Consider the following 14638-nt stretch of genomic DNA (forward strand, 5'->3'; position numbering starts at 1 on the left):
CGCTGTCCAGCCCCTGGGGGCTCACCGTGCTCCCGAACATTTCCTAAAGGAGACTGCATCTCCTCTCACATCGTCATGCTTTGTGTTGTGCCAGTAACTTGCCATTTAAGCACGCCTGACTTCTTTGCTGGCCTCTTTGCCCGCCCACTGAGCTGTCAGCTCTTTGAGGTCCGGGGACGTGCCCCCCCTCCCAGATCCATGGCCGTGGCCATGGTGTGGGTGCCCCGGTGCCTCATCATGTGGAGAATATAGTAACATCCTGAGCGTGCTTTCCTGTGAGGCCACCCAGGAGTTAAAGAACGAAAACCAAGAGGCAGCTGGGGGGCTCAGTCAGAGAAGCAACTGCCTTCGGCTCAGGTCACGATCCCACCATCCCGGGATCGATTCCTGCATGGGGCTCCCTACTCAGCGGGGAGTCTGCTTCTCCCTCTCCCTCTGTCCCTCCCCCTGCTCATGCTCTCTCTGTCTCTGACTCTCGCTCACAAAAAAATAAAAATTTTAAAAAAGAACAAAATCCAAAAAACAACGCTTTTCCCAAGCTGCAACCTGAACCTATCAAATCAGCACTTTGGGGGACAGGCCCCTGGAGAGTGTACATTTTAAGCTCCCGAAGGGACATCTTGCGTTCTTGCAGGGAGTTCTGGGCAATGAAGTCCTCCCCCCATACTGGCTTATTTCATCTTCAGGACAACCCCGCGAAGTAGATATGCTCATTATTCCCATTCCACACCTGAGATGGATGAGACTCAGAGAGGCCCATTAACTTGCTCAAGGTCACACAGCTAGTAAGTAGTAGGACCAAGGACAGCAAACTCTGAGACTTAGGGTCCTCAGTCCCACATTTTTTTTTTCTTTTAAAGTAGATTCCACACCCAGCATGGAGCCCAACACAGGGCTCAAACTCACAACCCTGATACCAACACCTGAATCAACATCAAGAGACAGATGCTTAACCAAATGAGCCACTCAGTCACCCTGATATTATTTAGAATAAAATACAGCCTGAAGGGGCACCTGGGTGGCTCAGTGGGTTAAGCCTCTGCCTTCGGCTCAGGTCATGGTCTCAGGGTCCTGGGATCGAGCCCCGCATCGGGCTCTCTGCTCAGCGGGGAGTCTGCTTCCTCCTCTGTCTCTCTGCCTGCCTCTGCCTGCTTGTGATCTCTGTCTGTCAAATAAATACATAAAATCTTAAAAAAAAAAAAAAAACCAGCCTGAAAAAGCTGATCCTAAAACTCATATGGACATACAAAACTCTCCATCTGGAAAATTCTACAACAATCTGAAAAAGAAGAATAGAACTGAAAGAGGAACAGTTTTCCTGATTTCAAAACTTAATAGTCATTAAGACTGTGTGCTTCCAGCATGAAGGCAGACAGGTAGATCAATGGAAGAGAACGGAGAGCCCAGAAATAAATCCTCACCTTTATAGTCTGCTGATTTGAACAAGGGTTCCAGGACCACTTAGTGGAGAAAAAATAGTCTTCTCCTTTTTTTTTTTTTTTAAAAGATTTATTTATTTATTTGAGAGAGAGGGAGAGGGAGAGAGCACAAGCAGGAGGGGGGAGGAGGGAGAGAGAATCTCAAGCAGACTCCATGCTGAGCACAGAAGCACAGGGCTCGCTCTCACAACCCTGAGATCAAAACATGAGCGGAAATGAAGAGTTGGATGTTCAACGGACTGTACCACCCAGGTACCCCATGAACAGTCTTTTCAATAAGTGGGGCTGGGACAACTAGACAGGCACAGGCAAATGAATGAAGATGGACCCCTTCCGCACACCATATACTTAAACTTAGAAATGTACCGAAGACGTACATGCAAGAGCTAAAATGATAAAACCCTTAGAAGAAAACTTAGGGGGAAATCTTCATAACCTTGGTTAGCCGATGGCATTTAGAAGTGACACCGAAAGGACCAACTACAAAAGAAAAAACGGGGATATCAGAACTTCATCAAAATTAATAACCAAAGGAGACTGTCAAGAGAGTGAAAAGACAACCCACAGAATGGAAGAAAATATGTGCAAATCATGTATCTGATAAGGGGCCTCTATTCAGAACACAGAATACTCACAACTCAACAGCGAAGAGACGAATAACCTAATTGATCTAGAGCAAACAGCATAAATGGACAGCTCTCCAGAGAAGACACCCAAATGGCCAATAAGAACATGAAAAGCAGTTTGGTGTCGTGAGTCATTAGGGGAATGCAAATCAAAACCACAGTGAGATACACTTCCCATCCCCTAGGACGGCTATTGTCAAAAAGACAGACAGGAGCAAGGGCTGGTGAGGACGTAGGACAGCAGAGCCCTCACCCGTGGCTGAGAAGAATGTAACATGGGCAGCTGCTCTGGAGATCAGTCAGGCAGTTCCTCAAAGGTTAAACATAAGTGCCATAGGACCCTGCCATTCTGCTTTAAGGTCTATGCCCAAGAGAGCTGGGAGCATGCTTCCATGGAAAGTCCTGTACACAAATGGCCCCGCGGCAGTGTCCATCACTGCCCCAAGTGGAAGCCACACAAATGTATTGTCCCGCCCTGCACTGGAATATAATTCAGCCCCCAAAAAGGAGTAAAGCCCAACATAGTGACCCTTGACAACAGCACGCAGTGTTAAAGGATCTAGTCACGAAAGACCACACGGGGTATGACTCTGTCTGTGCGAAATATCCAGGCTAGGTCCCTAGGGATGGAAAGCAGCTTCCTGGTGGCTCAGGGCTAGGAGCTGGAGTGACATGGGAGAACAGTGCAAGAACGGAATCTAGAGTTTCTTTTCAGGTTGACGAAAATGTTCTGGAATCAGGTGGTGGATTCCGTCGTTGCACGTTCTGTGAAAATTCTAGAAAACACTGAACTGTATACTGGGATGGAGTGCGGCCTTTGAATTGTCTCAGTGACACCGTTACACAGACCGACTTCCAGCTGGCTCCATCATCAGGAACTTCTCGACACTGGCCGTGGGAGGTGCTCAGAGAAAGGGACCTGGAATTCTCTCCACATGCTCCTCCTGCAGGCAGAGCTCAGGGCCCAGCGGTCTGCCCCCCCTGTGCTTCAGACACCCCCATTCACACACTGGTGACACAGTGGGCTGCCCCAACCCCCTCGATGGGAACGTGTTGTCCCAACCACTGGTGGAGCTGTCTGTAGATGGCGCTCAGCTGTTACCCCTGAAGGTCAGCCGCACCCAAGGTCAGGCCCTTCCCACACAGCCCGCGCTCGGTGACCCGTGGACTCTGGTGCCTAAAGGTCTGGCTGCCTCGGCCCAGCTGGGGACAACTCCGGGGGCCACCCCGACCTCTCAGCTCCCAGGGCGCTGGCCAAGGCCAGTCAGCAGTTCTAGGTCCCCTGCCCCACCAGTTCCCCTTCCCCCCACGGCGCTGATCCCAGGCACCCCAACAAATGACTGCACATCTGCTCCTCCCAGAGTCAGCTTCTGAGTGCCACAGGCATCTGGTGAGGAGGGAGGTCAGGGGCGCTGCTCAGTGTCCTGCAGGGCACAGGACGGCCCCAGCACAAGGGATGACACGGTCTCCATGTCCGTGGCACCGAGCTTGAGAGCTGTGACATAGTGCACTGGTTTTCAAACACACACAAACACACACATGTACACACTCACATGCATGCACACGCACATCTATGAATTACTACTTAGGGACCATGTTAAAATAGATTCCCAGGACTGTGGGAATCTCTCCAAGACAAACAACCCCGTTCCATCAATAAATACATTGTAAGGACAGAGGGAGGGGGAGACAGAGACAGAGGAAGAGGGAGATGGAGAGAGAAACAGACGGGACGGACTGGGAGAGAGGACCAGAGGAAGAGACAGAAAGGCATGAAGGCGATGCCTACCTATTAAAGGGTCTCCGTACTGAGCTCAGATAGGAAATCAACCTTTACAAGTGTGGCCCTTAGTTGGATCCTGGTTCAAACCAACCCTGGGGTTGGGACAGTGGTGGGGAGGCAGGGCTAAGAGAGAGGTGAGTGGTGTGTAGTCTCGGTTCCCCGAATGGAGAGTCTCTGTAGAACCTCCATAGATCTCGCTTTCCCCGGGCAAGGCCCACAGCGGACAACAAGCCAAGGCTGAGTTAAATGGGCTCAGTAATGCTTAAGTTACAGTTATGGGGTATCAGCGACGAGCCCATAAATATCTGTGGACTTCATTCCCGTATTCTGTGTTTCTCCCTCCATTTGGTCACTTCTCCAAATACCCCTTCTTGTGGCTGAGCAGCCACGTCACCACCAGCCTCTGCAGCCGCCCAAGAGCACCTTGAAGGGAGGTTCCGGATTGCCGAAAATATTCTGAAGTATTTTGAAAGCTAGGCTATTCATGCAGTAGCTTCATTTATTTCTTTTTCTAATTTTTTAAAAAAATTTTATAGCTCAGGACCCCGAGATCATGACCTGAGCCAAAGGCAGTCGCTTCACTGATGGAGCCACCCAGGCATCCCCGTGCAATAGCTTCCATAGTCAAATACATTACACATTTTCTTCTCTTAATTCACAAAAGTTCTATACAGCCCAAACAGAAAAAGGTGCCAGCACCTGATCTCAGGGACCTCAGGGACCTCCTGAGGTCTGAGCAGGGTCTGCCAGTTAGATGCAGGGACCGGCCCCAGGCCAGCAGGAAGCCCCAGATCCAGGAGGAGACAGTGAGGCCTAGGGCTCCAGGCCCCCACAAGATGGAAACACGTGGCCTGAAGCCTTGCCTCTCTCCCCCGTGCCTGTCTGTCTCAGAGCCACAGACCGGGGCAGTGCTGGCACGGGAACGCCTGGCTTCCTAACCCAGGAGCCCACTGCCCTACATCGCCTGCCGCCCCTCAGGCGAGGCCCAGCTGCCTGGTGGCTAATGACCCATGGATCAGCAAGAAGCTGCCAAGACAAAACCTGACTAGATTCGTGTCCCTGGCCTCACTTCCTCTCCTCTTCCTCATGCCCTGGGCATGCTGACTTTCTGTAGCCCTCAGGCGTGTATGCTGCTTCTCGTCTCAGCCCGGCATGGGTTGTTCCCACTGTCTGGAAACCCATTCTCTTGCTGCACCAATCCCCTTTCTCCTGACTCTTCCATATCTTCCCATTTTCAGTTTAGATGTCTCCTCTTCCAGGAAGTCCTCCTGATCATTCCAAGAGTGGGTTAGTTTCCCCTCATTAAGGACTCCAGCAGCCCCCAGAGTTGCCCCTGTCTTTGGTATTTAAATACCTCTTTCACTGTTCCCCTTGCTAACTAGGCCCTAGTGAGGGGGGAGACACTAATTCTGATTTAACCTGCTGTCCTACTTCCAGTGCCCTACCTGCCCAGGCCACCATCACTTCTGCTGAAATGATTATAATTGACTCCTCCCCACCTCTCTGATCTGTCTCCCCTTATGTTCTCCTGCCATCTGGTGAGTAGTCTTCCTAAAATGTAAGCCATGTCACGATGCTCCCTTGCTTAAGCTCAGGGAGTGATTTCCCCATTGTTCTTAGAACAAAGTTCAAGCCAAGGCCCCTGGGACCCCTGTAATCAGGCCCTCTCCTGCCCCCAACCACCTCTCCTTCCTCTTTCCTTGCTCCGTCCATAAAAGCCCCCGGCTTCTGTTCAGATCCTGGAACCCACCAAGCTCTTCCCACCTCAGGGCCTTTGCACCTTGTCTTCTGACTGCCTGGGGGATCCTTTCCACGCCTCACCAGACGGGACCTCTCTCCCTGCCCCGCCCAGGCTGAAGGAGCCTCGCCCTTCTGAAACAGGTTGACCTTGGCCTCATGGGTTTACTCCACTTACAGACCCACTCTCATTTTAAGTACTTGCATCGACTTACTGGATTTGTTTTATTCCTAACATTCTGTCTTTCATGCTGTTACCACCCAGGTCACCAGCATGTGCCTTAAGCCCAGACGGTGGGGTCACTCTCCCAAGAAAGCGGTGAAGAGACCTCAGGGGGAGATTCTGGCTGTGGCGGGAGGTGCAGAGGGCCTCAGCAGCACCTGAGGGCTTCCCTGCTGTTCTGGCTTTGAGGAGATCAGGGATTAGCACCCCTGCCCTGCCTCCCTGGGGTCTGACCCAGCTTCTCTGGGGGGGGTGGGGGTTCTGCATTTGCAGAAGAGATGACCATCCAGTCATCCTTCGAAGCGGAAAGACTAGGTTTATCTAAAAATAATGTTTGTTCAGGGGCTCCTGGGTGGCCCAGTCAGCTGGGCATCCCACGCTTGATCCCAGCTCAGGTCTTGATCTCAGGGTGGTGGGTTCAAGCCCCACGTTGGGCTCCGCGCTGGTGTGGAGCCTACTTTTAAAAATACGTAAATAAAATAAAAATTAAGACAAAAAATATTTGTTCGGGATCTTGCCTCCTACTCGGTTTTAAAGGCAAATCTTTAAGGATGTGCTCTTCCAATGAGAAGCTGCAAAGTTTTCGGGGGGACAGGGGAGACAAGGAGAGAGGGGGAACGAGGGTCAGAAAGAAGGGAAGGAAAGGAGGGGTGAGCACTCCTGAGCCCTAATCCGAGAAGCCCCAGCACCGGCCCCCATCACGCCCCTACCCCGAAACCACCCCTACAGGCCCCTCTCTAGACTTGGCAGGCCAGGCTGGCTGGTGGGACCCCGCCCTGGGCCCAAGCCATCCCCTCCCTCCTGGACAAGGCTGGTTACACAACCGCCCCGGTGGCAGCCGGCCAGCAGCGGTCACACAGGGCAGCTTTGCGGGAGGGGTGGGGGGGGTGGCGCTTCCCAGACCCAGGCTGTCGCCACTGCCGCCGCCCCCGCCCCCCTCCCCGCCCCGTTAGCTTGGCCAGGAGTCAGCTCTTCAGCCCACTGGCTCGACCAGACTGATCCAGAGTGTTCCCAGATGTGCGCTGCGGGTAATAAAAAGGCGAGCTGGTTCCTGTCAGCAGCGGGGAACTCCAGGAGGCGACCCCCAGCAGCCGCCCTGCCGGGCAGATGTTTGCAACATGTGCTCTAGCGGCAGGGAGGGGAGGCCCAGGGCACCAGGACAGCCTGGCCACCGGTCAGGATCCGCACAAGAGGTGTCGCCATGCCCCTTCTCTTTGGACACACGGCAGAAGGGGTGGGGTCCCAATGCCTGAACCCACAAGTCACATCACTGTGAACTTAGCTGGTGGTGGACATCTGGTTGGGTCTGCCCTGAACCCCTACTCCTTGCCCATGGCACTGTGCCCTGCCCTTGGGGAATGGGGCTCTCCTGGCCCTACCCTGAGGTTCTGGGGGCAGGTGCCAATCATAGTGGTTGGCCCTTGCCCCTAGACGACAGGGAAGAGCGTGTGACCCAGTGTTGGCCAATCACAATTTGCCATTCTTCCAGCCACTGCGATTGGTGCACGGATGGGTTTGTGAGTCAAACAGAGCCAATCAAAAGCTCTTCCCTGAGACTTTTCTAGGCGGAGGGAGGTGAAGGAAAGTCCCCCGGAGAGCTCACACCTTGGGGACTGCACAGCTGGCAGAACGCTCCCGATCCCCTTAGTCGCCCCGTGTGCCAGGAGACTGGGGTCCAGAGCCCACACGGCGAGAGGGCGGGAGAGCGTGCTGGCCAGCCAGGCCGAGCCCCAACGGGCCTGGCCAGGGTTGCTTGTGGCCCTGGTGCTGGCGGCCACCGTGCTGGTTCCTTAGCCGGGCTCATGGGCACAGGAACCACACTGCGTGACCCACTGACCCTGAGTGTTAGAGCAACCGGCAGGGGGTGCACAGGCGGCTGTAGCCCATGCTGGGGTGAGGATGGGGACCATTTCTGTAGGATCTTGCAAGGGGTGGCCTCTTTTTGCCTTAAGACTCAGGCTGAGGACAGTTAAACTACCCTGGCCAGACTGGGCCCTGGCGAAGCCGCGGAACAATGGAGGAGTTAAAGGAGCGGCATTTCCAAGCAGGAAGTGGGCCAAACGAAGGCCAAGCCCTGGAGGAAATGGAGGATTCTTTCCCTCAACCCTCAAACTGACCTCCTGGGATGGCCTAAACCTTCTTCCTCTCTTTCCAACTTGTGGGAACACCAAGAAACACTTGGCTTTCATCATGATGGCTTGTCTGTTCCTCACAACCACCAGACCTCCCCACCAGTGAGGGAGGCACTATGCTTTGCTCACTTTCCAGATGAAGATACTGAGGGTCAGAGTGGCGATGTAGCCGCCCTGGAAAACAGCTGCTACGAAGTGATGGGACTGGGTCAGGATGCAGCTCTCCTGACCCCCAGACCAGGGCTCTTTCCCTGGCAGCAGGGTGGTTCCTACTGGTAAGGCTTTGCTGGGGGGTTGAAGGGCAGACACACCTCCAGGCCCGGGGGGTCCACTCCCCCAGGAGCTGCCCATTCTTCTCCTCCTTGCCCTTCCCTCGGGGAACATACAGCTGCCCGGTCTTGAGGCTGACTTGGGTCCTTGCCTCCCTTCCCTTTGCTGCTTTCGCCCGCCCTGCCCTCTTTTCCCTCTTCTCCCGGACAGCCCGGCTCCTGGGAGACATCTGCCCACCAGGTGTATGTGGTAACACACCCACCCCCAGGGCCTGTCTTCCAGAATATTCCATCACTCTGGCCTCCCCCTAAGAACTGCTCTTTGGGCAAAGGCCACTTGACTTTCTGGCCCATTCGGGGTTTTGTTGAATGTTACCAGAGCCAGAAGTTGGCAGGGTGGGTCTGGGGCATTCTCTCTGACTCTAACATGGCCCCGGCATCTCTACCAGGCATGAGAAGCACAGATACGGCCTGAGTGTGCGGCTGAGTCCTGGGTTCACCTCTGGAGGGCAGGACAGTGCAGTGGTCAGTCACTCCCAGTTTGGAGGTAGATGGGCCTGAGCTTAAGGCTTGCCCACTGCTGGGAGCCTCAGCTGATGTTGCCTCGTCAGGTCACTCAAGCCCTGAAGCTTCAGTTTCCCCATCTCTCAAGGGAGGGTGACACCTGCCTATGGACCACTGAGCGAAGCCCCAGGGAGTCTGTGTGGAGGGTGCCCATGTGCTGGTTATCACACAGACGGGTGCCCCAACTCAGAACCCCCCTCGCCGTGCCCCCCAGAGCGTGACAAGCCAGTCAGGCACACAGGTCCCAGCCAGCACCACCCCTGCTCTCACCTCCTTTCAGGGGAGCAGCCCCGAAGGGCTGAGGGTGGTGGCGGGCAGAAAATGGAGCTGCCTGGCCAGCAGGGTGGGGGCCGGGAAGAGAAGGGGCGGCCACAGGAAAGGTGTGGCCGGAACCCCCGGAGCCAGCAGCTGGAAGGAAGGAGTCGCCAGGTGGGTCCCACCCTCGGAAAGCAGTGCCGGGCGGGCAGAAGGCCAGGGCGCTTGGCAGGACGGCTCTCGTCTCCGGAGACCCCGGGATGTCCTTCGGGACTGAGGGCCAAGCATTGTCCCTGATTACAAGAGGTTCTGGCTGGTGGCTTTCACACGGTTCACTGTGTCCCGGGGCCTGTGGGCACTGGCTCCCATTCCCCCGACTCAGTGGGGTCTCAGACTGCAGCCCTCCATCTGCCACCACGCCCAGGCTCAGTGCTTCAGGGGCTGCGGATGAAGGAGGGGGGAGAGCACGTGTACTTAGCTTCCGTTCCCAGGTACAGTTGTTCATTCCGACCGCACTCATGAGTACCCACTGTGTGACAAGCCCTGTCTTCGCCCGGGGAGAGAGGGATACCAGCTGTATACGTGGGGGACGGTGGGTCAAGGGCGCCAACCACTCCCCCCACAGCAGAAAATCCATGTGTAACTTTACCCCTAATAGCCTATTGTTGACCAGAAGCCTCACTGATATCAGGAACAGTCAATTAACACATATTTTGGATATTATATGCTTCATGCACTGTTTTCTTACAATAAAGTCAGCTAGAGAGAAGAAAATCATAAGATGCTTATGGTGCCGTACTGTACTTGCCGAAAAAAAATCCACAAGTAAGTGGACCCATGTGTTGTTCAATGACCAGCTGTATAATCCTGGCACCCTCTGTTCCTTCTGTTCCTTTCTGACCCATCAGTGCTTTTTGTCTTCGTGGTTAGGAGCTGGGGTGCGGCCACATCCTAAGCCAGTTAAATCATGGAATGAGCCTGGGTGGTACCGAGGCTCTGGAAGGCCGCCCCAAGTTCAAATCTGTTTATGCATCAGGGGCGCTGTGGACAGTTCTTTAGGTTGTTCACTGCACAAGGTGCTATGTCTAAGGGGATGCTGTTGGCATTGTGGACATCTTTATTCATTAAAAAAAATCTTTTTGTGTTTTTATTATAGCTTGATTGATGTGACATTTAGGCTGACTGCACATCAAGCATGTCAGTTTTCTGTCATATGGCAACAGAGGGACATGACCTAACAAAATCCAAGTAATGCAGTTGTCTTAATTATTCCTAATGGTTGTTATGGAAATTTTGAATGCCCCATTATTTTATGTTCAACAGTTTATACTGCATGCCTTTATGTTTGGTATACTGCTGTTGTTGAGACTATAATAGTACACTTTAAACTCTTTCCAAGGAGTCTAGGCCACACTGTTCACCTCTCTGAGCCTCAGTTTCCCTGTCTGTCTTATATGCCTCAGGGCCTATCCCTTGCAGGGCATGCTAAAGATTCAGGGAATGTACTGGAAGTCTATGGTGCACAGTTGGTGCTCAGCAAGTGGTATTGGTGTTTAGGCTCCTTGGATACGCATCTCTGCTGGAAATGTACTCTGCAACATGGAGCTTCTTTGTGCCTCAGTTTACCGTCCCAAGAGGCAGACACAGCTCCTCCCAGGATCACGGCTGCTGGAGGATGGCCTGCTCCTACACAATCCTGTTTTGCCTGGGCTGAAATTCTTGCCCCTGAGTATCTCCAAATTTGGTCCTGCCCAGACTCTTGACCCTGTTTCCTGTCCCCCGCCCCCACTCCCCGCCCCTCTAGTGCTGGACGCCAGAGGGGCCGCCATTGATGGGGGCCCTCCCCTGGATCCCCCAGAAGCTGCCCAAAGAGGAAATCCTCTTCCTCCTCTTACAGGCTGGAAGCTACAGAATGTTTCTTTCGGAATTTTTTGGCTTCCAAGTTGCAGAATGTTCTAGCCTTGTCAGCCACAGGTCAGCCACAGGCACCCCCCCTCCACCTCTTCCCTCTGGGCTGGCAATTCTTTGGCCAAAGACATGCTTGGCCCTTACCTCCCCTCTTCCACCCCCGCCTGCCTCCGCCACCCCTTCTCCTATGTTTGTTGCAACCAAAACAAAATATGCCAAGGAGCCCAGAAGAACCAACCGGAAATTACCCAAACTCGCCCACAGCTGGTCCTTTCCAAAACTAGAGACGCCGGGGTAGCAGAAACATGACAGCTTGTGGCCCCCAACATGACGAAGCGGGGGGAGGACGAGGGAAAATGCAAAGAGCTCGATTGGATCCTGCCTTGGCCTTTGAAATGAAAAATCCAGTTCTTTATTCATTTAGCTTCTAACCCTCCCCTCTTGGCAGCAGAATAATTAAATATTCATGCATTTTCTCCTTCCCCTAAGAAAGTGATAAGTCAGATTTCTGCACACACATAGAAAAAGTGCCCCAAGGCGAGGGGCTGGAGCCAAATTTCAGTTGAAGACAAAGCCTCCACTTCAATTTACGAATGAAAACACCCTTCACCTTTACTGCTGTGAATTTCCCAGATACACACGGTCAAGACAATCGGAGAATTATGAGGCTCCAGGACCAATTACGGCTGTTTGTGTTGACGTAAAGTCTGGGGGAATTTTTTCTTCCCCTTGCAAGTATTTATGATACTGACAGATGCAACAGGGGAAAAAAAATCCCAGAGCAGGAATAAGCCTGTGGGGCCACGTGGATAAGGATTCAATGTGAAAAGCAGTCTCCGGTTCTGTGCAGGCCGCCGGATCTGTCTGCACCCCAGTTCTGCCACTGCTGGAGTCTCAGCCCAGGAAAGAAAGCAGTGATTGCATGCCTACTGTGCGCTGGCCCATTCCCAGGCTCAGGACAGGGCATAGGCCGTGGAAGTCACACAACAGAGCGGAGGGCAAGCTGTTCACCCCATCGTGCAGGTGAAGGGACCAAGATCTCAGGCAGAGAAGTACCCTCCCCAAGGTGGCATGACCAGGCAGTGGGAACTGGAACACTGGCTCTTGAAGCTACCCGGATTCCACTCCATTTAGGTCCTACTGTGTGCATCTAGGTCCTACTATGTGCGGGGCTCAGTGGGGGAAAGGAACTAGAAAGCAAAGTCCCCACTCCTACGCATGGCCACCCAGGGGGACTCTGCCCTGGAACAAGCCTCCCCTGGGCACAAGGAGCACTGGGAGGAGCTGAGAGGAGAGGAAGGGCCCCCAGCAGGCTCAGTTCTGTCTGGAGAGGTGCCTGACTGCTGGTGTGCTTTCCTACACCTGCCACCCTCAAGTAGACATTTATTCGGCACCTACTGCATGCATGGGGACAGTGCAACAGCATAAGTATGGCCTCCTCCACACTGGGCCTGGAGCTCTGGACAAACGCTTGATGCCTCTGACCTCAGGGTCCCATCTGGAAAATGAACACAATGAGAGAAGTCCCTGGTGGGTTGTTGCGAGGCCTCCCTGAGATAAAGCAGCACGAGATTCCTATAGCATTATGCAGCCAGATGCCTGGGTTCTAATCCTGCCCCTACCACCAACTAGATGATCTCAGGCCTGCAATTTACCCTCTCTAGGTCTCAGTCTCCACATCTGGAAAATGGGATGGTAGCAATGGTGACATCACAGGGCTGTGTGAGGTTTTAAAGTGTTTATAGTTTGTTAAACATGATGTACATATTTTATATTGTTTTCTCTATACGTATTATGCTTTGTAATGTGAAGACTGTATGTGATGGTAAGGAAAGAACACTGCATGCAAACTCCCTTAGCACAGTCTGGCACATAGTGAGCGGTCGGGAAATGTATTATTTATTATCATCCTGTAGGTCAGTGAGAACCATGGGGAGTATTAGAGTGAGGGGTCACCCTTAGTCAAGTTCTGTTTTAGGCATATTAGAAAGAAAGAAACAGGAGCCAGGATCACTAGTCCATGCACTACCTTTGTATGGGAGGGAAAGATGCTCCAGTGGAGTAACAGAGCTCCATACCAGGGCACATGACTTGTTGGAGTGAGCCAGGTACTCTCACAGAGTGAACAACCTGCTCAACTGTACTTGGCAACCCTGGCCAAGAAGAAAGGACAGGGTGATGGTTGATTAGGGGCTCCACCTCTGAATTTCTTGGCCTCCCTGGCTCAGCCCACACAACCCCCTCCAAACAGCGGGCAGCTCAGAGACCAGAAGCCTACGCAGCAGATGGAAAGACTCCCCAGCTGGCATGTGTGTGGGTGGGTGGAAGGGGGAGGGCGTAGCGATTTCCTGCGCCCCAACCCCAGCTTGCTCGCTCTCTGACCACGTTTTTCCACCTCACTTTTTTCCCCCATAATGTGCTCACCCGTTTTAAGATCAAGATTGTTTTTTGTGAATGGAATGTAATTTGAGAGCCAGAGAGGCACGTCCCAGAGAGGTGGTACAGATGGGGAAGGTGCCCCTTCCATGTGAAAGGCAAGCCGGCTGCCCCGCGGAGTCCCTGGTGGCCAGGGCAGCCAGTGAGACAGACAGGGCCAGGTGGGGAAGGTCATGGCACTGGCAAGGCCGGAACGGGAGAGGCCAGGGCTCCCCCTCCAGCTCCCCCACTGCGCGGTGGCCCCTCCAGCCACATTCTCTATGCTTTGTGCTGATCAAACTCCAGGGCAGGACCACCCACGAAGAGCCCGACCTCTGCCCAGGCGGGGGCATCTGGGGGCTGTGGCCTCTTCGACCAGGGTCTGGTGACTTCCAGAGGCCCATCCTGAGATCTCAGCCCTCACTCTGCACTAAGGAGAACTCACTCATTCATTTGTTCAAACACTATTAATTCCAGGCTTCCTATGTGCCGGGAACTGCATAGGACACTGGGTATCCCTATGAACGGGACAGCTGAGCCTCCTGTCCTCCGGGACTGATGGGAAAAAGCAGCCAAGACATGACTCTGAACACTACTGTGGACTGGGGTTTCTCTGCCTGTGTTAAATTGTTCAATCCTTACACCAGCTCTAGAAAGATATTATCACTGCCTACTGTACAGATGAGGAAATCAAGGTCCAGAGAGATTAAAGAGCTTCCATAAGAACAGAGCCAGCAAGACTGGACCAAGTCCTGCTGTTCTGTTGATGCCTGGCCTGCGTGCTTCACCACTGCCCTTTCCAGCTACAGGCAGGCCGCAGGCTCCTTGGGTGACCTAGGGGGTCAGGCAGGACCTGCTCTGCAGGAAGGTCAGGCTCCTGCCAGAGTTGCATCCCTCCCAAAGCCACTGTGAGAGGAGGATGAATCTGGGGACTGATGAACCTTCCCAAGATTCCTGTCTTCATAAACTGAGGATAACTCTCACTGAAGGGTGAACGGGAGGATTAAGCAAAGTTCATCCTAGGTAAAGTGCTCGGTACAGTTTCTCATATATACCAATGTTCAATAAATGTTACGCAGTAGACAACCTGCCCAACAGTACCTGGCAGTAGTCTCTCTATTCTTTTTCATGAAAAGGCTACACATTGAAACTGAGAGGAGCCAGCAAGGGCTGGCTTTGAAGGGCAAAAGGCTTTGGCTGGCGTTCAGACTTCCAGAGAGAAACAAAGAGGTGGCCATCTCAGATTTCCCTGCTGTTCCTCACATGTCTTTGTGGGCCACTTAACTG

This window comes from Mustela lutreola, chromosome 16, assembly GCF_030435805.1.
Source record: "Mustela lutreola isolate mMusLut2 chromosome 16, mMusLut2.pri, whole genome shotgun sequence".
In the NCBI taxonomy this organism is placed as follows: Eukaryota; Metazoa; Chordata; class Mammalia; order Carnivora; family Mustelidae; genus Mustela; species Mustela lutreola.